This window comes from Lynx rufus, unplaced genomic scaffold (assembly GCF_022079265.1).
Source record: "Lynx rufus isolate CCGP_SWC_20201006 ecotype Redwood Valley unplaced genomic scaffold, mLynRuf1.p SCAF_15, whole genome shotgun sequence".
Taxonomy (NCBI): Eukaryota; Metazoa; Chordata; class Mammalia; order Carnivora; family Felidae; genus Lynx; species Lynx rufus.
In genome coordinates this window covers 25,863,573-25,881,517 of record NW_025814829.1, presented here as the reverse complement: position 1 = coordinate 25,881,517, position 17,945 = coordinate 25,863,573, and the positions used below count along the sequence as shown (strand labels likewise).

The following is a 17,945-nucleotide window of genomic DNA, read 5'->3' as shown; positions in this document are numbered from 1 at the left end:
ATGGGTTCGAGTCCCACATCAGGCTCTGCACTGGCAGTGTGGAGCTTGCTTAGGATTCTGTCTTTCCCTCTCTCTCTCTGACCCTTCCCCACTTGTGCTGTTTACATTTCTTTCAAAACAAATACATAAACTTAAAACAAATTTTTAAAAAGTAATAGACCAGCTCTAATTTTGAAGATTCTTGAAGCAGCTACAGGTAGGACTAAGTTGACCCAAAACATGTGGTCAATGCTTATGCCCACTGTGCTAATGCTGTGCCATCTACATCCTCAATGATATCACTGATTTGATGAATGTGACCCCGAGAACACAGAGAATAACACGAATGAATTTTAAGATCCAAAGTGTTACTTGAAATGTATCTGAGTTCTTCCAAATGCCTGTAGATTTATTGGAACAAATGTCCTCCAGCAGAAGGTACTTGTTTGATCACATTGAAGGTATCCTGCTTAGTGTTTCCTTTCAAAATATGTACATGTTCTCATAACTGGGGAGAATGGGATTATAGTCAAATAATAATGACCTGACATCACTATCAGAACAAGTGGTAGTTATCTGATTAAAAATACTCTTTCAAATTACACAAAACAAGGAACATTAATACAGATCTGTCTCTTTTTTTCTGAAAATGAACTGATACATTTGATTAATCCTTAGATTGCCATTTTCAAATATTGTAGGTATTAAAACATAGACGTTATCCCAAAATTAAACTGTATATAATCCAATGTTTACTTTTATAATTCTGAGTTTAGGATATTTCTCTGGTCTTTATTGTGAACATCCATTATCTGAAAATTATTGAAAGAAGGATAATTTTGAAAATGTAATTCTTTGGGGCTCCTGGGTGGCTCAGCCAGTTGAGCATCTGACTTCAGCTCAGGTCATAACCTCACACTTAGTGAGTTCAAGCCCCGCATTGGGCTCTGTGCCGACAGCTCAGAGCTTGGAGCCTGTTTCAGATTCTCTCTCTCTCTCTCTCTCTCTCTCTGCCCCTCCACCACTGGTGCTCTGTCTCTCAAAAATGAATAAACATTAAATTTTTTTTTAAAGAAAATGCAATTCTTTGCAATTTCTGCTTGTTTTGGATTGTGCATACTTAAGAGGTTGCTATCTTCACATTTAAGATTTTATGATAAAATTTCCTACAACCATGCAGAAAGATCGTTGTCTCTTAACTTTAGCATATATTTGAATAAAAGTTAATTACTTTCAGCACTTTTATTTTTAACCAACTTGATTATGAACACTTTGAGGATGGAGAATAAGTTTTTCTCATGTTTTGGATACCTTCTTACCTGTGTAGCCTAGTATTTATATTAACAAGAGCTTGATAAATAGGCATTGAACTAAAGTAGCACAGTGATCCAGGCTCTATCTTTTCGCTATGACCAGAATCTATGCAATTTGGTCAACATCTCTTTTTCTTTCTACTTTTCATGGACACCATGTTAGTTTAACTTGACTCTTTATGTACTTGGTAACAAACTCATGATAACACATGGATATTTCATCGAATGATTTGAAAATCACTTATGAATATGAATGTTTAAGAGAAAACTGAATGGAAATTATGAACAAGTATTTAAATAGAAAACTTTCTAATAAGAGTTTTCTAAGAGACTTTTGTAATAACTACTCAGTACCACTTGAAAGACTGATTAGAGTGGTTATTTCCCAGAGACAAATTAATGGAACTTCTTCAGGATGGTCAACATAAATTTAGAAGACAATTTCAAATTTATTGTAGAACTTCTCAGAATTTAGAGCAATATTGCAGACAGGAAAATGCCAAAATAGCCTCCAGTCCCTTGCTAGGATGTTGCCTTTGACCTTTCACAAGTTTTACCATAGTAGGCTGAAATTACACATAGACACACTAGATACATCTTTTAAAATAGTGAGTACCTTCAAAGATATTTTCAAGTGAATTAAAAATACATATAGTAAACACTCTTTCAGATGTAGCGTATTTTTAAAAAATGCTCTACTGTTGTTTATGGAATGAATGAGTTTCTGTAATGAGTTTCACTACCTGCCGTGAAATCAAGAACTTTTTTTTTTTTTAGAAAGCTGAGAAGCAACAAGAAAATTTTCGGGCAATGACTGACATTTCTTCTCCAAGAGAGAAGTTGATTTGAGTCAGAGTTTCACATCTAGAAACATCCAGTTGAATAACACTTAAAAAATCATGAGAGAGAAAGTCTTGTGAGTCCAGCCAAGCCTCCAACTAAACCAAATTTTAGCTGTTTATAGAAATTTTAGAAAACGACAGAAAAAAAAATGAGAGGTGTGAGATTTTAGAATTTCTAAGTACATATTTTTATTTCTTGACAGACTCCATTAACCCTGATCCAAGATTGAGATTGTTTACAGATTTTCTTTTTTAAAGCATGAGAACAAGAACTATGTTGATGTCCAATATCTTCCCTAGAGCTAACATTCAGTAAACATTTTAGATTGATTATTAAATGGCCACACTGTAACAATTTGATAGCACTGTCTGTGGGTGTAATTTTGTCCTTTTGTAAGGATCACTGGTGGCTACATTCATTTGGACGAAGGCCATTACAGACTGGACTTCTGTGCTACTGTAAATTGTCTTAAAGCCAAGTTCAGTGAATTTACTAAAGTGCTTTGAGATTAATTTTTTTTTTTAGTTTGCAACCATTACTGATATACATTTTTGTCTGAAACAGCATTAGTGCTATTTAGATGGAATAGCAGAATATAATTGTTGATTAGGTAAAGCAGATAAAAACAAGAAACTGATGAGCCACAGGGAAATATGACTGAGAACAAATTGATTTCATAAAACAAATATAATTGGTATGAAAATAAAAGGTGTATTATCCACACAGGTCAAATCCTATTATAGTGACTTTCAAGAGAACTCAGTATAGAGGAATTTTAAATAAATAAGTAAAATAAATGGGCTTTTCCATGGTGCTAATATATGTTCTGTCTCAATCTTCCTTGTAATGGAACTCATTAGAGAGATTTGACCTGCACATCTAAGAATTGATTACCCATGATAATGTGAGATCGGGCAGGCATCCTTTCTAGAATTAATACCATCTTGCATTTATAAAATGCTTTATTACATTGATGTTCCCCCCCTCCCCACCACCACCATCACTTATTATTCCATAGTTTAGGACAATAATGGAAGAAAAGCAGTTAGATGCACATGTGATGTCTGGTCTTTGGGTTCAAATGCTACTCCACCATGACAGGCATTGTGGCAGCTCGGGCTTACTGACTTGGCCATCCTGTTTCTAAATTTCTTCACTTCCAAAGAAGGGATGATAATGGGACTCACATCACGGAAATTTTAATAGGAATTAGATGCACACTGTACATAGTACCATGATTTAAGAGGCTGTAAACACTTAATAAACATGCTTAGTGTCATGGGATGTATGGGGTATGTGTTAGACTGTTCACAAATGAAGAGCTGAATAACAAAGGCTTTAAGTGCTTCTGTAGGAGGTTTGATGCCTTTCATTAAAGCAAATTGACTCAGCTTTATCTTTACCAGGACTTTTATCAGAACTGATGTTATTAGGCAAATGGAAATGTTGTGCTTTCATCTCTATATGTTTTCTTTTATCCAGTCATTTTTAGAGAGACACCTGAGAAACTGAAAGAATTCTACCTTATCATTCTAGATAATTTACTCCCTGAATCTGGATTACTCACTTCTTTTTTCAAGGCTCGGTTTCTGTTGTCTACTGGCAACAGTGAAAATAATATTATTTCACAAACCAGATAAAGTCTTGAGTTTTTGAGATTTGACTCTAATAAATAAATTTCTCAAGTTAAAAGAAAAGAAATCCACATTGTGATCATAAAAAAATGTTGCATTTCATTTTATACGTGTTATTCAGGCACTGATGTTTCCTACTTCCTTTTGTTTAACATCCCATTTCAGAAATAGGTATAATGGAAATTCAGATGCATAAAATCAACTTAGCATTGACAGCAATTATGGAATTAAACTTTTCCCTACCAAGTCCAAATGTGATCGTTAATAATGTATTGTGTGCCAACATGCGCACATGTATAATGTGTCACGGCTTTACATAACGATAGAGAAAATTCAAACCTGATATAAGTAAATATTTCTGAAAGTGGACATGATTTTCATTAAATCATTAACTTCACATTTTAAATTAAGAAACTACTTTCTAGATTTAATATGATACTTTTATTTTTCTTCTTCATTCCTTCTTTCTAAAGATTAAGCTTATATGACTATTTGGATAAAATGATATTTTTATTATTTAAAAAAACTTTTTAAACATTTATTTATTTTTGAGACACGGAAAGAGACAGATCATGAGCAGGGGAGGGGCAGAGAGAGAAGGAGACACAGAATCCAAAGCAGGCTCCAGGCTCTGAGCTGTCAACACAGAGCCCTATATGAGGCTTGTAAGATCATGACCTCAACTGAAGTCAGACATCTAACCAACTGAGCCACCCAGGTGTCCCAAAATATTTTTTAAAAGAAGGATAAAGGAAATCACAGACATTTCTACAATTTCATATTATAGATAATTTGATAACACTTGATTTTTTTATTCTGTGGATATCTACCAGGCACTTTAATTTGGATCTCTTTTGTGTTTTTACAATATTCTGAAGGCAGAGATCATTTTGGTGGACAAATAAGCTTAAGAAATTAATCTGTAATTGTCTGATTGATGACACAATCTGAATAGCTGTTAGATTGTTGATCACAATTTCCTAAAAGAGTAAATTAAATCTCTTACATAGACTTTAGTAGAAAAAAACTCAATATAATTATAGCTCTTTATATTTCAAGTGCATTTTTGTAATTCACTTTATGTTTATTAGTTAACGCACTTGACATATTTTCTTCCATGGACTCCCATCACTCATGCTGTACTCTTGATTTTTGGACTTTTAGTATTACCTTTGCTTCTGACATTTGAATCTGAAAATTCGGTTCTGTATATTTAACCCCTGTGGGAGTTCAATATACATACACCACAGTCATAAACTAGTTTAAACCTAAAGCATAGCCTAAATTAGCAAGAGAATTTATAACTTGCTTAAGTTGTTCGTAAACAAGAAACTTGAACAAATTTGCATTGCTAAAATCCAGGGTAAAAATGTTGTCAGAGTTCCTCAACAGTCTTTCAATGATCAACTTCCCTATAATAAAAATAGTGGTAGTGCTAACTTGAAATACAACTTTGGTAATACTTTGAAGATGTCTATTTTGTAACTCTTAGTACTAAAGTCTAGATCAGCATCTGGGAAACCCCCACAGTCATATCACATGATTGCAGTAATAACAGTTAAGATCTACCCTTCAGTGAATTCCTTCTTTGGTTGTACAACCCAGTGGTTCCAGATTATTATGGAGTTTGTAAAGACTAGTCTACTTAAAAAAATTTTTATGAAAAAGTGACCATGTTGTTTCCTGACTTGACTTGGCTCAACAGTAAAATGCACTGTCTGAATTATCTAGGCTTTCCTTACACTATATGATTTTACATATGATACTTCATGCAGGATATTAGCAGATTCACATGAAGAATATCCATCAGAAGGCACATTCAAGAATCAAAGTTTACATACAAAGGGATTTAACAAGTGAAAATTAAACATTTAAAAGGAATAGTTTTGAGAAAGTGTAAATATGACTGTGTTTCCAATAGGCTGGACCACTTGGCACATGTATACCATATTGAGATTATTTTGCAAGCACAGAATTCATTAATCTGTTAATAGTCTCAATTTCAGCTAATCATGCAGAGGTATGTCCTGGGACCTTGGAGGTCTTGTGTCCCTAATTCCCTAAACTACTGACAGGGAAATTGAGGTCCCAGAGGAGTCACTCAGTTATTTAGTAACATATCTTCTTACTCCATACCTAGTGTTCTTTCTATTTGCTGTGTGACTCTAATGAGAAACTGACATCAAAATACTGAGAGATGTTAATAAATTGACCAGAGTTCTGGAGAAATGAGAATAAAAAAGACCTCAATGAATGGCACTGACTACGAAATTATTTGGAAGGAGGGGTGCCTGGGTGGCTCAGTCCGTTAAGCTCAGGTCATGATTTCAGTTAGTGGGTTCGAGCACCGCATTGGGCTCTGTGCTGACAGCTCAGAGCCTGGAGCCTGATTCAAATTCTGTGTCTCCCTCTCTCTCTGCCCCTCCCTGCTCACACTGTCTCTCTCTCTCTCCCTCTCTCTCAAAAATAAGTAAACATTTAAAGAAATTAAAAAAAAAAAGAAGTTATCTGGAGGAAAAGGATATTGGCAGCTAAAAGGCTAAGGAAGATGATAGGCAGCTGAGAGAGAGAAAAGAAAAAAAGTTCCATAGATATTTAGTAAATATGTTTGCTGTTCTTTGGGCCATGTTATAGGAAAAGAGCTTTTAAAAATCAGTTTTCCCGGGGTGTTTGAGTGTTTCAGTTGGTTAAGCATCCGACACTTGATTTTGGCTCATGTCATGATCTCACTGTCATGAGATAGAGCCCTGCATCCGGCTAAGTGCAGAGCCTGCTTGGGATTATCTCTCTCTCCCTTTCTCTGCCCCTTCCCCACTCATTCTCTCTCTCTCTCTCTCTCTCTCTCTGTCTCTCTCTCTCTCTCTCTCAAAATAAATAAATAAACTTAAAAAAAACAGTTTTCCATACTCTTGAATTCATTTTATAGAAATAGAGTGATATCTTAGAATCACTTTGCTGTACAAAAATTATAGAAGAGATAAATTTTAAATACACTGTATAGCAATTTATTCTTTTAAGAAATGGTGCAGTCAAAATCATTGTATTATGATTATTATTATCATAATTATTATTATTATTTACCCCTAACATAAAATATTAAAGGTCACATTTATTGAAGCTTACAGGATACTCTGGCTTGAGCCAGAAAAAAAGATGGAATCCTACGTACTCATCTCTTACCATCTTTAAACTATCTTAGCCTACATACTGCCTGAAGTAAATATTTACTAGTGGTTAATATGGTCCAATCTTGAAATAACATGTAGTTCATAAATGAAAGTTCAAAAAACTGAGTTTGGTTGGAGAGCAAGCTCAAGTTATCTAACCTAGGGACTTCTTTGCATGTTTTCCCTTTAGGCACTAAGATCTTGACTTAATTTTGTGCGTGTACGTGTCTGTCCCAATATTTATGTATATATGTATGTATGTATTTATTATTATTTTAAATATAATTTATTGTCAAGTTGGCTAACATACAGTGAGTACAGTGTGCTCTTGGTTTTGGGGGTAGATTCCCATGATTCATCGCTTACATACAACACCCAGTGGTCATTCCAACAAATGCCCTCCTCAATGCCCATCACTCATTTGCCCCTCTCCCCCTCCACCCGCATCAACCCTCAGTTTGTTCTCTGTATTTAAGAGTCTCTTATGGTTTTAAATTGACTTTAGGTATCTCTTGATACACCGCTACCTAAATAATTAGTAAGGGATCTACAGGGAAAAATATATTTAAACTCACCCTAATGTAATTCTGAAATTTTTTCTCTGAAGGTTATGTTTAAGGGAACACACACCATTAAAATTTGGAAGCAGATTTCCACTCTGATGCCCTCACAGGGGGGTACGTAGCATTAAAAGGTCTATATGGCAAGGCATTACCAAATAGTTTATGCAAATCTGTAGCAACACTGTCTCCAAATAAGGATCTCAGTTTCAATCCATTTTTCAGAAATGCATTTGCTCCTCTTTAGAGGGAAATCTGGCTCCACATGAAGAGACAAAGAACAATCCTAAAGTCAATGCTCATTTCTTTACCTATGATACTGTTGATATTTTCTTATCAAATCAAACCAAACATAACTTTGTGGCTCCTTAGAATATTTTAAAATAAGCATCCTTATGAGATGCTATAAGTGTAAAGTATGAAAATTAACATCCATGCATGAAGTTGTCTATAATGCATGCTCCTTTATAAAAACAATACAATGAGAGCAATAGAGGTCGTGTTAAAGTATAAAGCTTTAACCATATTGCCAATCCTTTATGTAAAGTGAAAATAGTAAAGTGTGCAGGACTCGATTCTACAGAGTTTGAATAAAAGGGAGACAGCCATTTTCTCAATTTCTGCAACCAAGGGAGTTAGTCGACGTGGGGTAAAGAAATCTGTTAAGTCTTTATATTAAATCATCATTACAGTTTTTTAACTACAAATGGATAAATGCTATTTCCAACAAATATGTTCACTTGAAAAATTCTCAATAATTTTAAGGTAAATTTAGAAGCAGCGAATTTAGGAACTTCATATTTGATATTTCATCCATTTTGTACTGCTTGTGGTACATAACTAGGTGATTAAAAATGAATATATAAAAGATAGCCTAGCAAGTAAAAAATAGTGATTACTTCCAAATCCACAGGGACATCAAAAAATGGAAAGGGGGCTGGGGTTTTCAACAGTAAATTTATGCCATTTAAAGAATTGTCAATTAAACAAAACACTCAGCAGAAAGATAAAATAAAAGTGTAAATTTTTTAGTGTATTCTATAGGTGAATAGTTCTATTTTCTCCTTTTATGTTTATATAATTAATTTTGAGTCATTTTATATGCTTTAAGCATGTTAGCTATCATTCCAGAGGCATAAACCTGGCTATTTTATTCAAAATATCGATTAATGAATAGTATAAATGGATTTTCTCTTATAGTTATCAAACACTGTGCAAATACAGAAATATACTTCATAGAAATGTTGAAGTAAACAAGTTATACTATATCCCAGGAGCGAATACTAAGGCATTTCTGTCCTCTTCTCTTAGCTAATGCAGTTTTTAGAAGTAAAATTCATCCTCTAGGAAAACAGACAAAACCAAAAACAAAACCTAGACCATAAGAGCTTCAGGTATTATAAGAGTGTCTATGTAAAAATTTAAACAAAATCATTATATATGTTTTTCTATGTTAACTTCAAAGATAAATTGTTTAGATAGAAATCACTATCTTAAATATTCTTACAAAAATTTATCGTAAAAAAACTTCACCATAACAGCAAACGTACCAAGCTGGTTTAAATGTCAGTTGTGCTTCGTTATACCTCGAAGAACACCTACAGTCATTGTTTATTAATTATAAAAGAAAGTGGATGTAAGTTTACAGATCTTAACGTTGTTTTTTTTTTTTTTAAACGCGGGCATGGTGACTACTGGATTGCTTTTTATGCTAAGAGCACTCTGTTCATTCACAATTTGAAGCTTGCACATAGTGTCCAATAATGGTAAAGCACTTGCAAAAATGTTGCACCTGGGACAGGGAGGAGTGAGGAGAGCAAAGGTCAAATCCAGGCCTTAATAAGCATTGACTACACAGACTTTAGAGTCAGTGAAAAGTCCAGACGACCCCTGCAGCGTCATCTTACAGCTCTGATTTTCTTCTTTTCAAGATGTAGTATAATCCATAAATACAACCAAATCACTAGCAGCTTAGGCTTTGGTTTGATTTTTATCTTCCAGGGCTTGTTCCCCACCTCTTCACAGAGATTTGAAAAATTAACCCTTTTCTGTCCTCAGACTAACCAAAGAACGAATTTCTTCCCGGTCACTGTTGTCAGCTTAAATCTTTACGTCCTTTCAGGGTGAGGGGAACACATTGTGAAGTGCTTACAACAACCAGAGCATTGGCATTTTCTCCCATTTAACGTGGACGAATATCCTAGCGATGGCTGATAGTACCAAAGCAATCAGACGACTGTACAAATCAGTGAAATATGTCTCTTTTACGAATGCTTCCAAACAATAAACATAATACTTAAAACCTTAAATAGAATTTTGGTTCAGTTCTGGTTTCCCATCACACAGAGAGGTTGCATTTACCTACAGATTACTAGATAACCCATATGCATGATAAACATATAATTAACTCGAATCAACTTTTTGACATATTCGCCTCGTTTTGGATCACCTGGTGCAGTTTGCTCTCTCATATGTTATGGACATAATCTCTTTTCATACCGTTGTCCTATTCAGCATTTGCTGAGGGAGAGGTTAGGCCCTTTAAATTAAAACAGTAAATTTCCCTGCAGGAAATACACCAAATCAAGTATGAGTTGCAGGAATGAAGAGTCCACCACAAGTGCATTACTTAAGAGAAAACTTCCACTCCAAAGTGGGCATAGTCCACTTGCTGGAAGTGAGAGCTGTCCAATCAAATTCAGTGCAATCTTGTTATTCTGTTTACCACACTGCAGACCTTCAGAATGCCAAAGACATCTGCGTCTGCTCCTACACTTATTCTTTTGAGGTCACGTAGACCCGGTTGGCCCCACTTCCTTCACAGTTTAAAAATATAAAATTAAAAAAAAATACAGCTCTGAGTGTGAACCGTAGCTGCATAATTAAGGATGAGGCAAAGTCTTACCTAAGCAGAAATGGCTGTGAACATAGCAAACTGGGTGGGAAGCAAGTGTTCAGATGTGTGCTATAGTCTGGGGAAAGATTCTTCAGAAGGAACGTGAAAACAGATACAAATGGTGCCCCCAGAGAATTAAAGGGGCCTGGGTTTCTCAAGGATCTCTGTTTCTGACTGATCACAGGCTTACAGAACAGCAGAGGGGATATAGTGAGGGGCAGACATCTTACACAGCTGCAAAGCTCCCAAAACTGATTATAGTTTCTCCTGTGCTCTTCATCTAAAGAGTTAGGATATACAGGAAAACAGAGTAGCAAGTCTCAATCATGACCCCATATAAATAAAAAGAGTAAAGCTCATTTAAAATGCGTGATTATCTATGATCCTGCAGAATCGAGGTCTATTTTTCAGAATAACATGGAAGAAGAGAAAGTGGGAGTAACTCCCAGTTGTATTCCTTGTTTTTACCTATCTGTTTTGACCATCTTAGCTTCAACCATCTGAAATTACTCCGCCAATATAATTTTCACTATTTTTCTCAAGATCCCATTATCCATTATCTCCTACATAAGAGCCACATTCACTTTCATTTGGAATCTGTTATTTTTAAAAGTAAAACTAAGCTAAAAATATGTATAATTTTTAGACTTTGTGTTTCTTAGGTTTTCTGTTTATATTTTGATGTCTCAAGTCCCTAAATATATTTTATTCATTTCGGGTAGTAGAACAAAAATGTGCTAAATCCCTGCCATATATATTTTTTCTAATTGATTTTTATGATTCACAAATCAGGAGGAAAATTTATAAAATATGAGACACCTTAACTAACACATATATTTGATGCAATGGGAGTTTTAATATTTTGTTAATACAAATTGACTCATATATATATATGTATATAATATACGTATATGAAAATCTCAGAAATTTAAGTTTTACAAGGTGCATAAAGAATTGACTTTATACGTTGGTGGCATAGAACATGCCTTCATAGATGTGAATCCCATGACCAACCGCATGTCAATTTTTGTGTACTTTTGACGCAAAGAAATTCGTTTTGATCTTATCACTCATAAAAAGCATTTTTCAAACAATTGCACTAGTGTGGCTTTTGATTAGGCATCCCATTTTTGATAACTAGTGGATAAAAGGTTACCTGGATAAGAATGAGCAAGGAATTCCAAATTTGAGACAGTGTTGCTGTGAGGCCAGTGTTTTCTCAATAACAATGATAATTAATTCAGAGTTTTTCTTATCTCTAGCATGTATTTTAAAAATCTGCACCTTTGGTACGGGTTTCTGTCTTTATTAGTCAAAATAATGTCTGTATCAGGAGGATAATTTGTTTTCATCTAACACTTTTGCCATTCTAAAATTACATTTTTAAAAAGGGAACATCTTTGACTTTTTGAAGTAATAAACTATGAAGAAAATTATTTGAGTCAAGAACTTGTCAAGAAGAAAAACACCCTAAAAATTCACATGCCCACTTTACCAGCATATATGATTTGCTACTTAGCCATTGACCCTATAGATCATCTTCAATGTTTGGTATCTTTACAAATCCAAGTCCAAATGAAATCTCCAGAAAAAAAAAATTATAAATATAATGACTTCACATGTAATGGACCAGGAATTTTATATAGTAGATACTTTCAAGGTAAATTTAACAGTATATATGTGTTTCAATAATAATGATGTGTTCAAATAAGTTTAGTATCATAATTCTTTCATCTTAATTCAATCATTATGCCAATGTTGTAATGTTTTTTTAACCCATAAATTGCTTACCAGGTAGTTGAGAGACTATGGAGATGTGTGATAACTTTTGTTGATTACTTATGAAATGGCAGAAACACCCGACTCAAATAATTTGCATTGAGCAATAATCTTGTAGCTATATTAATATGACTAAATATTAAATGTTTTCAATTAGTTTAGATTGACTAGTAAGGGGAAAACACAAAGACAAAACTGAGGCAGTGAGCCTCACAATGCCTCCACTGATTTCTCCACTGGCCCTTCCTTTGCACATGGTCAATTAGAATTGAAAATCCTGAGCTGATTTCATTCGCTGGAATTTTTAAGCAGGTCAGGAAGAAAGATGTTATTGAAAGGAAAAGTCTCATCTAAATAAGAAAGGAGCACGTGGCCATCTGGTCTTAGCTATACATATAAAAAGTTATTTCAGCTGAACTGCAGACTTGGTGTTTAAAAAGATGTGCCAAAAACCAACCCCAAATCTGTTTACGGTAAAATATCCCAAATGTTTCTTTTTAAACCTCCAAATATGCAATACACAGATCATTTCCTATCTGTGATTCATGAGCCCATTTGACCCCAGCGCCTCACTGAGCTTGACTGAGTTTCAGGCAGTGGAACATTCAATCACTCTTAGAATACTATTCCTTAATGGGATATCAACAGGACCGTGGGTCTTTCGAAAATTGTGAAAATAACTTGGATAGTTTTCACTCAAATTAATTTTGAGGGCTGTCTGCAGGTAGATTTGACAGAATAAAATCTGAGGCATGAAGCAGCCAAACCAATTTTCCTTCTTTTCTCATTGTGACTTGAGGTTCCTGGGCATTCTCTTTGCGGTGCTCAGACATCCACTCAAAATAACTTCAGGCCTCAAAGCCTAAAGGCTAAGTTTTGTTTTTTTTTTTTTTTTTAAAAACCCAATCTGTCTTTTCATAAGAGAAACTGAGTGTGAGTCTACTTTTAGAAACCATCTTCATAATGTAAAGAAACAAAGTTTCTTTAAATAACATTGTATACCTCTTGCCACATTAGAGTCGTCTCTATTTGGACATGATTGAAATATAGTTTGATATGAGGCGTTTGCAATAATTACATCATCAACACATTAATTTGGCCATTATCTGACTATGCCCTTCTGCTAGCATAGACATAGCTAGTTGACCTCCCCATGTAAATTTCATTGTGTTAAAATATGTTAATATCCTAATGCAACAGCATTTAAAAATAACTCTGGTTATAATAAAATACCAACAATTATATTTGGTCATCAGACTCTCTTCAAATACATTTTATATATACTGTATCTACACACGTGCAAGAATACATGATTATAATATCAACATATATGCTAAGCAAGAGTGTAGGTTTTCACTAAAGTCTTCAGAAAAATAATTGAATTAAGAATATTCTCATATATGAAACACAACAATCTTGACAGATCTCTGACATAAGATATCATTGGTTGTTTTTGTATATTTACTATGTTTGTTCTGCCATTTCAAATAAATCATTACTATTGTGTAAGAAGAATAAACTGTACTATAGTAAATTGTTCTTTCTCCTTTATGCTCTGAAAAACCATTTGTTCTTGAATTGGCGTTACGTAGTTCAACTATTTCAATCAAGTCCATTATCTTCTTCTCTTTGAAAGATGCCTCTTTAGTAACCTGTATTCCCAGTGGGCAATGTCATGTTTTGTTTTTAGAAAGTAGGTGAAATTTAAATCCAACAATTTTTAATTTTTTATGTTTGATAAAACAATTCTTAACTCATCCTCAGGCAAGAACTCCACTATACGCTGGAAAAACTATTTATGTAAAAATTATGGAGTCAGGCCCAAAAATTTCTCAAAAAAGTTATTTATTAGTTCACACTGGAGTCTTTACCCCACAGAATGTCACCTAACTTGTGTGGCTTGTTTTTTCTAAGTACAAAATGTGTCCATTCTTTGAGCTATATACTTTTCTCAACAAAAGTAACATGAAAGCAAAAAAAGAACAAAACACTTTTTCTCTTGTTTTAAAACAATCACACAATACATCGGCAAGGTTCATCTCATTAATTTGTATGTTGGTGTATAAATAGTGCTGTTCATATACATGTGTCTTACAAATCCTTTCAAAATTAATCCTTTTCCAAGTGTGCAAGAAGGGAGTATTAAGTTCAACTTCCAAAATTTAAAACAGAATTTATCGAATGTTTGGCATATAAGAACTGGTTAAGTATACCTGGCCATTCTAGAATAATAGAGATTAATTTAAATTACATATAAAAACTTAGTAATGAAGAAACATTATGTATGCAAAGTTGTTCTGTATTGATGTCTCAGATATGGCAATATGTTTCAGTAAAATTATTCAACTTTGTTCTATTTGAGTAAAATAAAATAGTACAAGTAAATACACACATTATTAACAATCTGGACACTCCTTTGGTGGATAACTGTCTAGTGTAAAACCCACAAAATAAACTTGAAAACAGATATAAGCTCTACACCGGCCCACAAAATTTTAACCAAATTAACATCTAACCCAGAGCACATGAAATAAGCATTATATTTAAATCATTTGCATATATTCTTTAACCAATAAGTTGAGAGTGAAACGATTTAATATTTGCAAAAATTTAAATGGCAAATAAGAATCACCAAGTCATAACATCTATCAGCATTATAACATTTTTATCCAAGTGATTGCAAAATGTTCTGGAGTTTTACCTCCTATTCATATCATTGAAATTCAAACACCTCTGAAACGTTCAACCAGCATATTAGTAACGCTTCCCAGAACGAAAAAACTCTGCCTGACTACATATATCTTTATAAACATGCCCATGCTGCCCCACAAACACATCTTCAAGAAAGAGATAGCTACAAATAAAATAGTCCTTTCCTGTGGGTGTTGGTTAACCCCACAAACATGTGAACTTCCTATGGGCACACACCCAACAGACATTGGCGATTAGGTGATTGAAAATGTTGCCCACAAAGGCGAAATTTTATATGTGATGACATCACCAGCAAACCCGGGTTTCTCTGTGATATAATGATATAATTGCCTGGCTGAGTGTGTCTCTTGAGTGTGTGTGTGTGTGTGTGTGTGTGTGTGAGAGAGAGAGGGGGGGGGGAGAGAGAGAGAGAGAGACCAGAGAGCCTTAAAGAACAGCATCATCAGAAATGCTATAACCTTCTGCAAGGTTTGCAAGAATCTTTCCACAGACCTTTGACTTTTTCCAGATTTCTTACAGCTTAAGTTCATTCAAAAATGCATTTCCCGCACAGGCAAATTATGTTTTGTTTAGTTAGCACACTGTTAATCCTAAAATATCCCCCCGATGGGTCTGCTGAGATGAGATTTCTATACCAAATGAGGCATGTGTATCTGTATAATATGATGCAGGACTTGCAGGGTCCCTTGAGACCTGCCTTTGAAAGGATAAGACGTCTTGGTTGTAAAGGTAATGAAAGGGTTAAAAATTGAGGCTGTCTGGGGTAAAAGAAAGGGGATATTGTTGTCTTTAATCTTTCCGCAGTATGTGTAAGACTTCCATCCCGGATCTGCACATAGCAGCGGAATAGGCTCGGCATGCATTGCGTGCAAGCTCCTTGATTGTAGAGGGGGGAAAAAAACCTGGCTGGAGTCCAGACAGGCTGGAGCTCTGTTGATCATTATGTCTAGCCTTCAGGTGTCTCAGCACACAGTGGGCGGCGGTGGGGGAGGTGTAGATAACATGAGAGCAGACAAAGAAAAAAAATGGTGTATTTTAAAAAGATTATGCGAAAATTTGTGTCCAAGTCCTCTTTAAAAAATGAATCCTACCGTCTTGGACTTTTATAATTAGAACGCAAGCTCTGCTCTGGAAGATCTCTTTAAGCCATAATTAGTTATGTCTGGAGCCTTTGAATAATTCCTTTCAATAATTGATGGAGTTGATACTCTCTTTTAAAAATAAGGAGGGCAATGTTTTCTTACAAACTCTCTTTTTGTTGGAGGCTTTGTCGTTCAAAATCTTCATCAGTCACAATCACGTCGATTTGATTTGCCTTTTAATTTCTTATGAGACTTAGCTTATAACTTTTTAAGAATTTGGATGATTCTAGAAGTAAAGGCATAATGCATTGCTAGATTACCCTAGCTGAATGTAAAAAGAAAGCAATAATACAGGATCATTCTCCCCCATTTGTTTCCAATTATTTTATAAATAAATAAAAAAAAACTGGTTTGTACGTCGCTTCTGTTTGAAACTCCATCAAAAAAACCTTACCAAGAATGTGAGATGCTAAGCATATCTTTTGCCTTCTAGTAAGAAGAAATCCCAAATTATTTTATTCTTCAAGCATTCTTCTATAAAGAGGCTTCCGCATGCTTCCTCCCCACCCCCACATCCTCACTCCACCCTATTAGGAATTTCAAAAAAAAAAAATCTTTATACATGGAAGGCTGGATCCTGATACAGAAAGCTGTCTTTTCCTTCTGTCTTTACACTGACCACTTTACACGGTCACCTTTCACTTCTGCCGGGACTTTATTTCACATTTTGTGGACTAAAATGCTGAAACCAGTTCAGTCTCTATCATTATTATGAAATGAAAAGTGGTAGTTAAAAAGCATAAATAAAAAGAAAGCTCTGGCTTGAAGCCATTGTTCAGAATTTCAGAGCTATTTGCCCCCAAGTGTCTTAGCAGTCTTTCATAGCTAATTATAATAACTGTCAGATGTCTGGAAAGTCTATGGTACCCTTGTCAGTGGAGTCAGCAAAGTTTGTCTTTTATTTTTCTTGGGGACAGATCAGATCTGATTAGACATAAAGAATGAAAAGAAGTGAAGTAAGTACATATGTGTGTGCCTTCATTTTTTCTTATGAACAAAGCAGCATACTGGAGCAATGTTCCGGGGTGCAGCTTCCTGCAGCTACTCTTTGGAATGCCTGACTTTTATTTTTAATTCTTTATCTTTAACGTAATAAAGCATGCAACAATTGTCCCTGAAACATTTTCCTGCCTGCTGAATACCTTTCCGTACACGTATAAAAGAGTACCCTAAAAAAAAATCTTCAAATATTTGATGCTTATGACATAAAACTATTTTAATCAGTACACTTGACGGAAAGAAATGTATACTTACAATTTCAAAATGGTTATTTGTGCTAGTTCCTTGTCCCCGGAGGCATAGCAGAGGCTTTTGCCAGACTGTCCCTGATGCAGGTGCAGAATCCCCGTTTTCATGACGGAGGGAGGTAGGAAAGTGCTTCATAAAGTCACTCGGAACTCAGCCACTTGTGCTCAGGCATCCTTGCTCCTGTGAAAGCTGTACTATCTGCAGTTCTGAATTGAACTAAATTACAGCCCATGTGAAAGACAGAGGCAGCGAGTCATGTGGGAGATACACAGCCATCCTATTGGCCACCAAGACATAGCTTAGGCATTCTGCCTTTTCCACCATTGGTGAATAGTTAAAACTGAAAGCATCTGGATCCTCCTCTTGAGTTTATTTGTCCTTTATGTGTGGAAGAATGACTGTAGGATTTTACAGTGACAGAATTAGTTAAGAAAGGGACTGAAGTCATCCTTCACAGAAACCAGTGGGAGGAGACTGGAAGCTCAGCTTTTTCAAGATTTTTCTTTCCTTTTTATCCCCCTGCCCTGCAGTTTTGTCTGTGATTTGCCTGGTTGCCTGTCAGAAAAACGTGTGTGTGTGTGTGTGTGTGTGTGTGTGTGTGTGTGTGTTTTCCCAGTTAACTTTGGAGGTGACAGAAAGTAAATTCTCATCTCATTCCTTTGTGGAACTCAA

General features: G+C 35.0%; 1 long non-coding RNA gene across 1 annotated transcript in view; it reads right to left on the bottom strand.

Annotated features, from left to right (window-relative positions):
• LOC124510044 (uncharacterized) overlaps positions 1–17,450 on the bottom strand; it is a 78,995-nt gene extending 61,545 nt beyond the window's left edge. The window contains exon 1 of the long non-coding RNA XR_006961577.1: positions 17,280–17,450. This is a non-coding gene — a long non-coding RNA (uncharacterized LOC124510044). The remainder of the gene's footprint in view (positions 1–17,279) is intronic.
• Between the last annotated feature and the right edge of the window lie 495 nt (positions 17,451–17,945).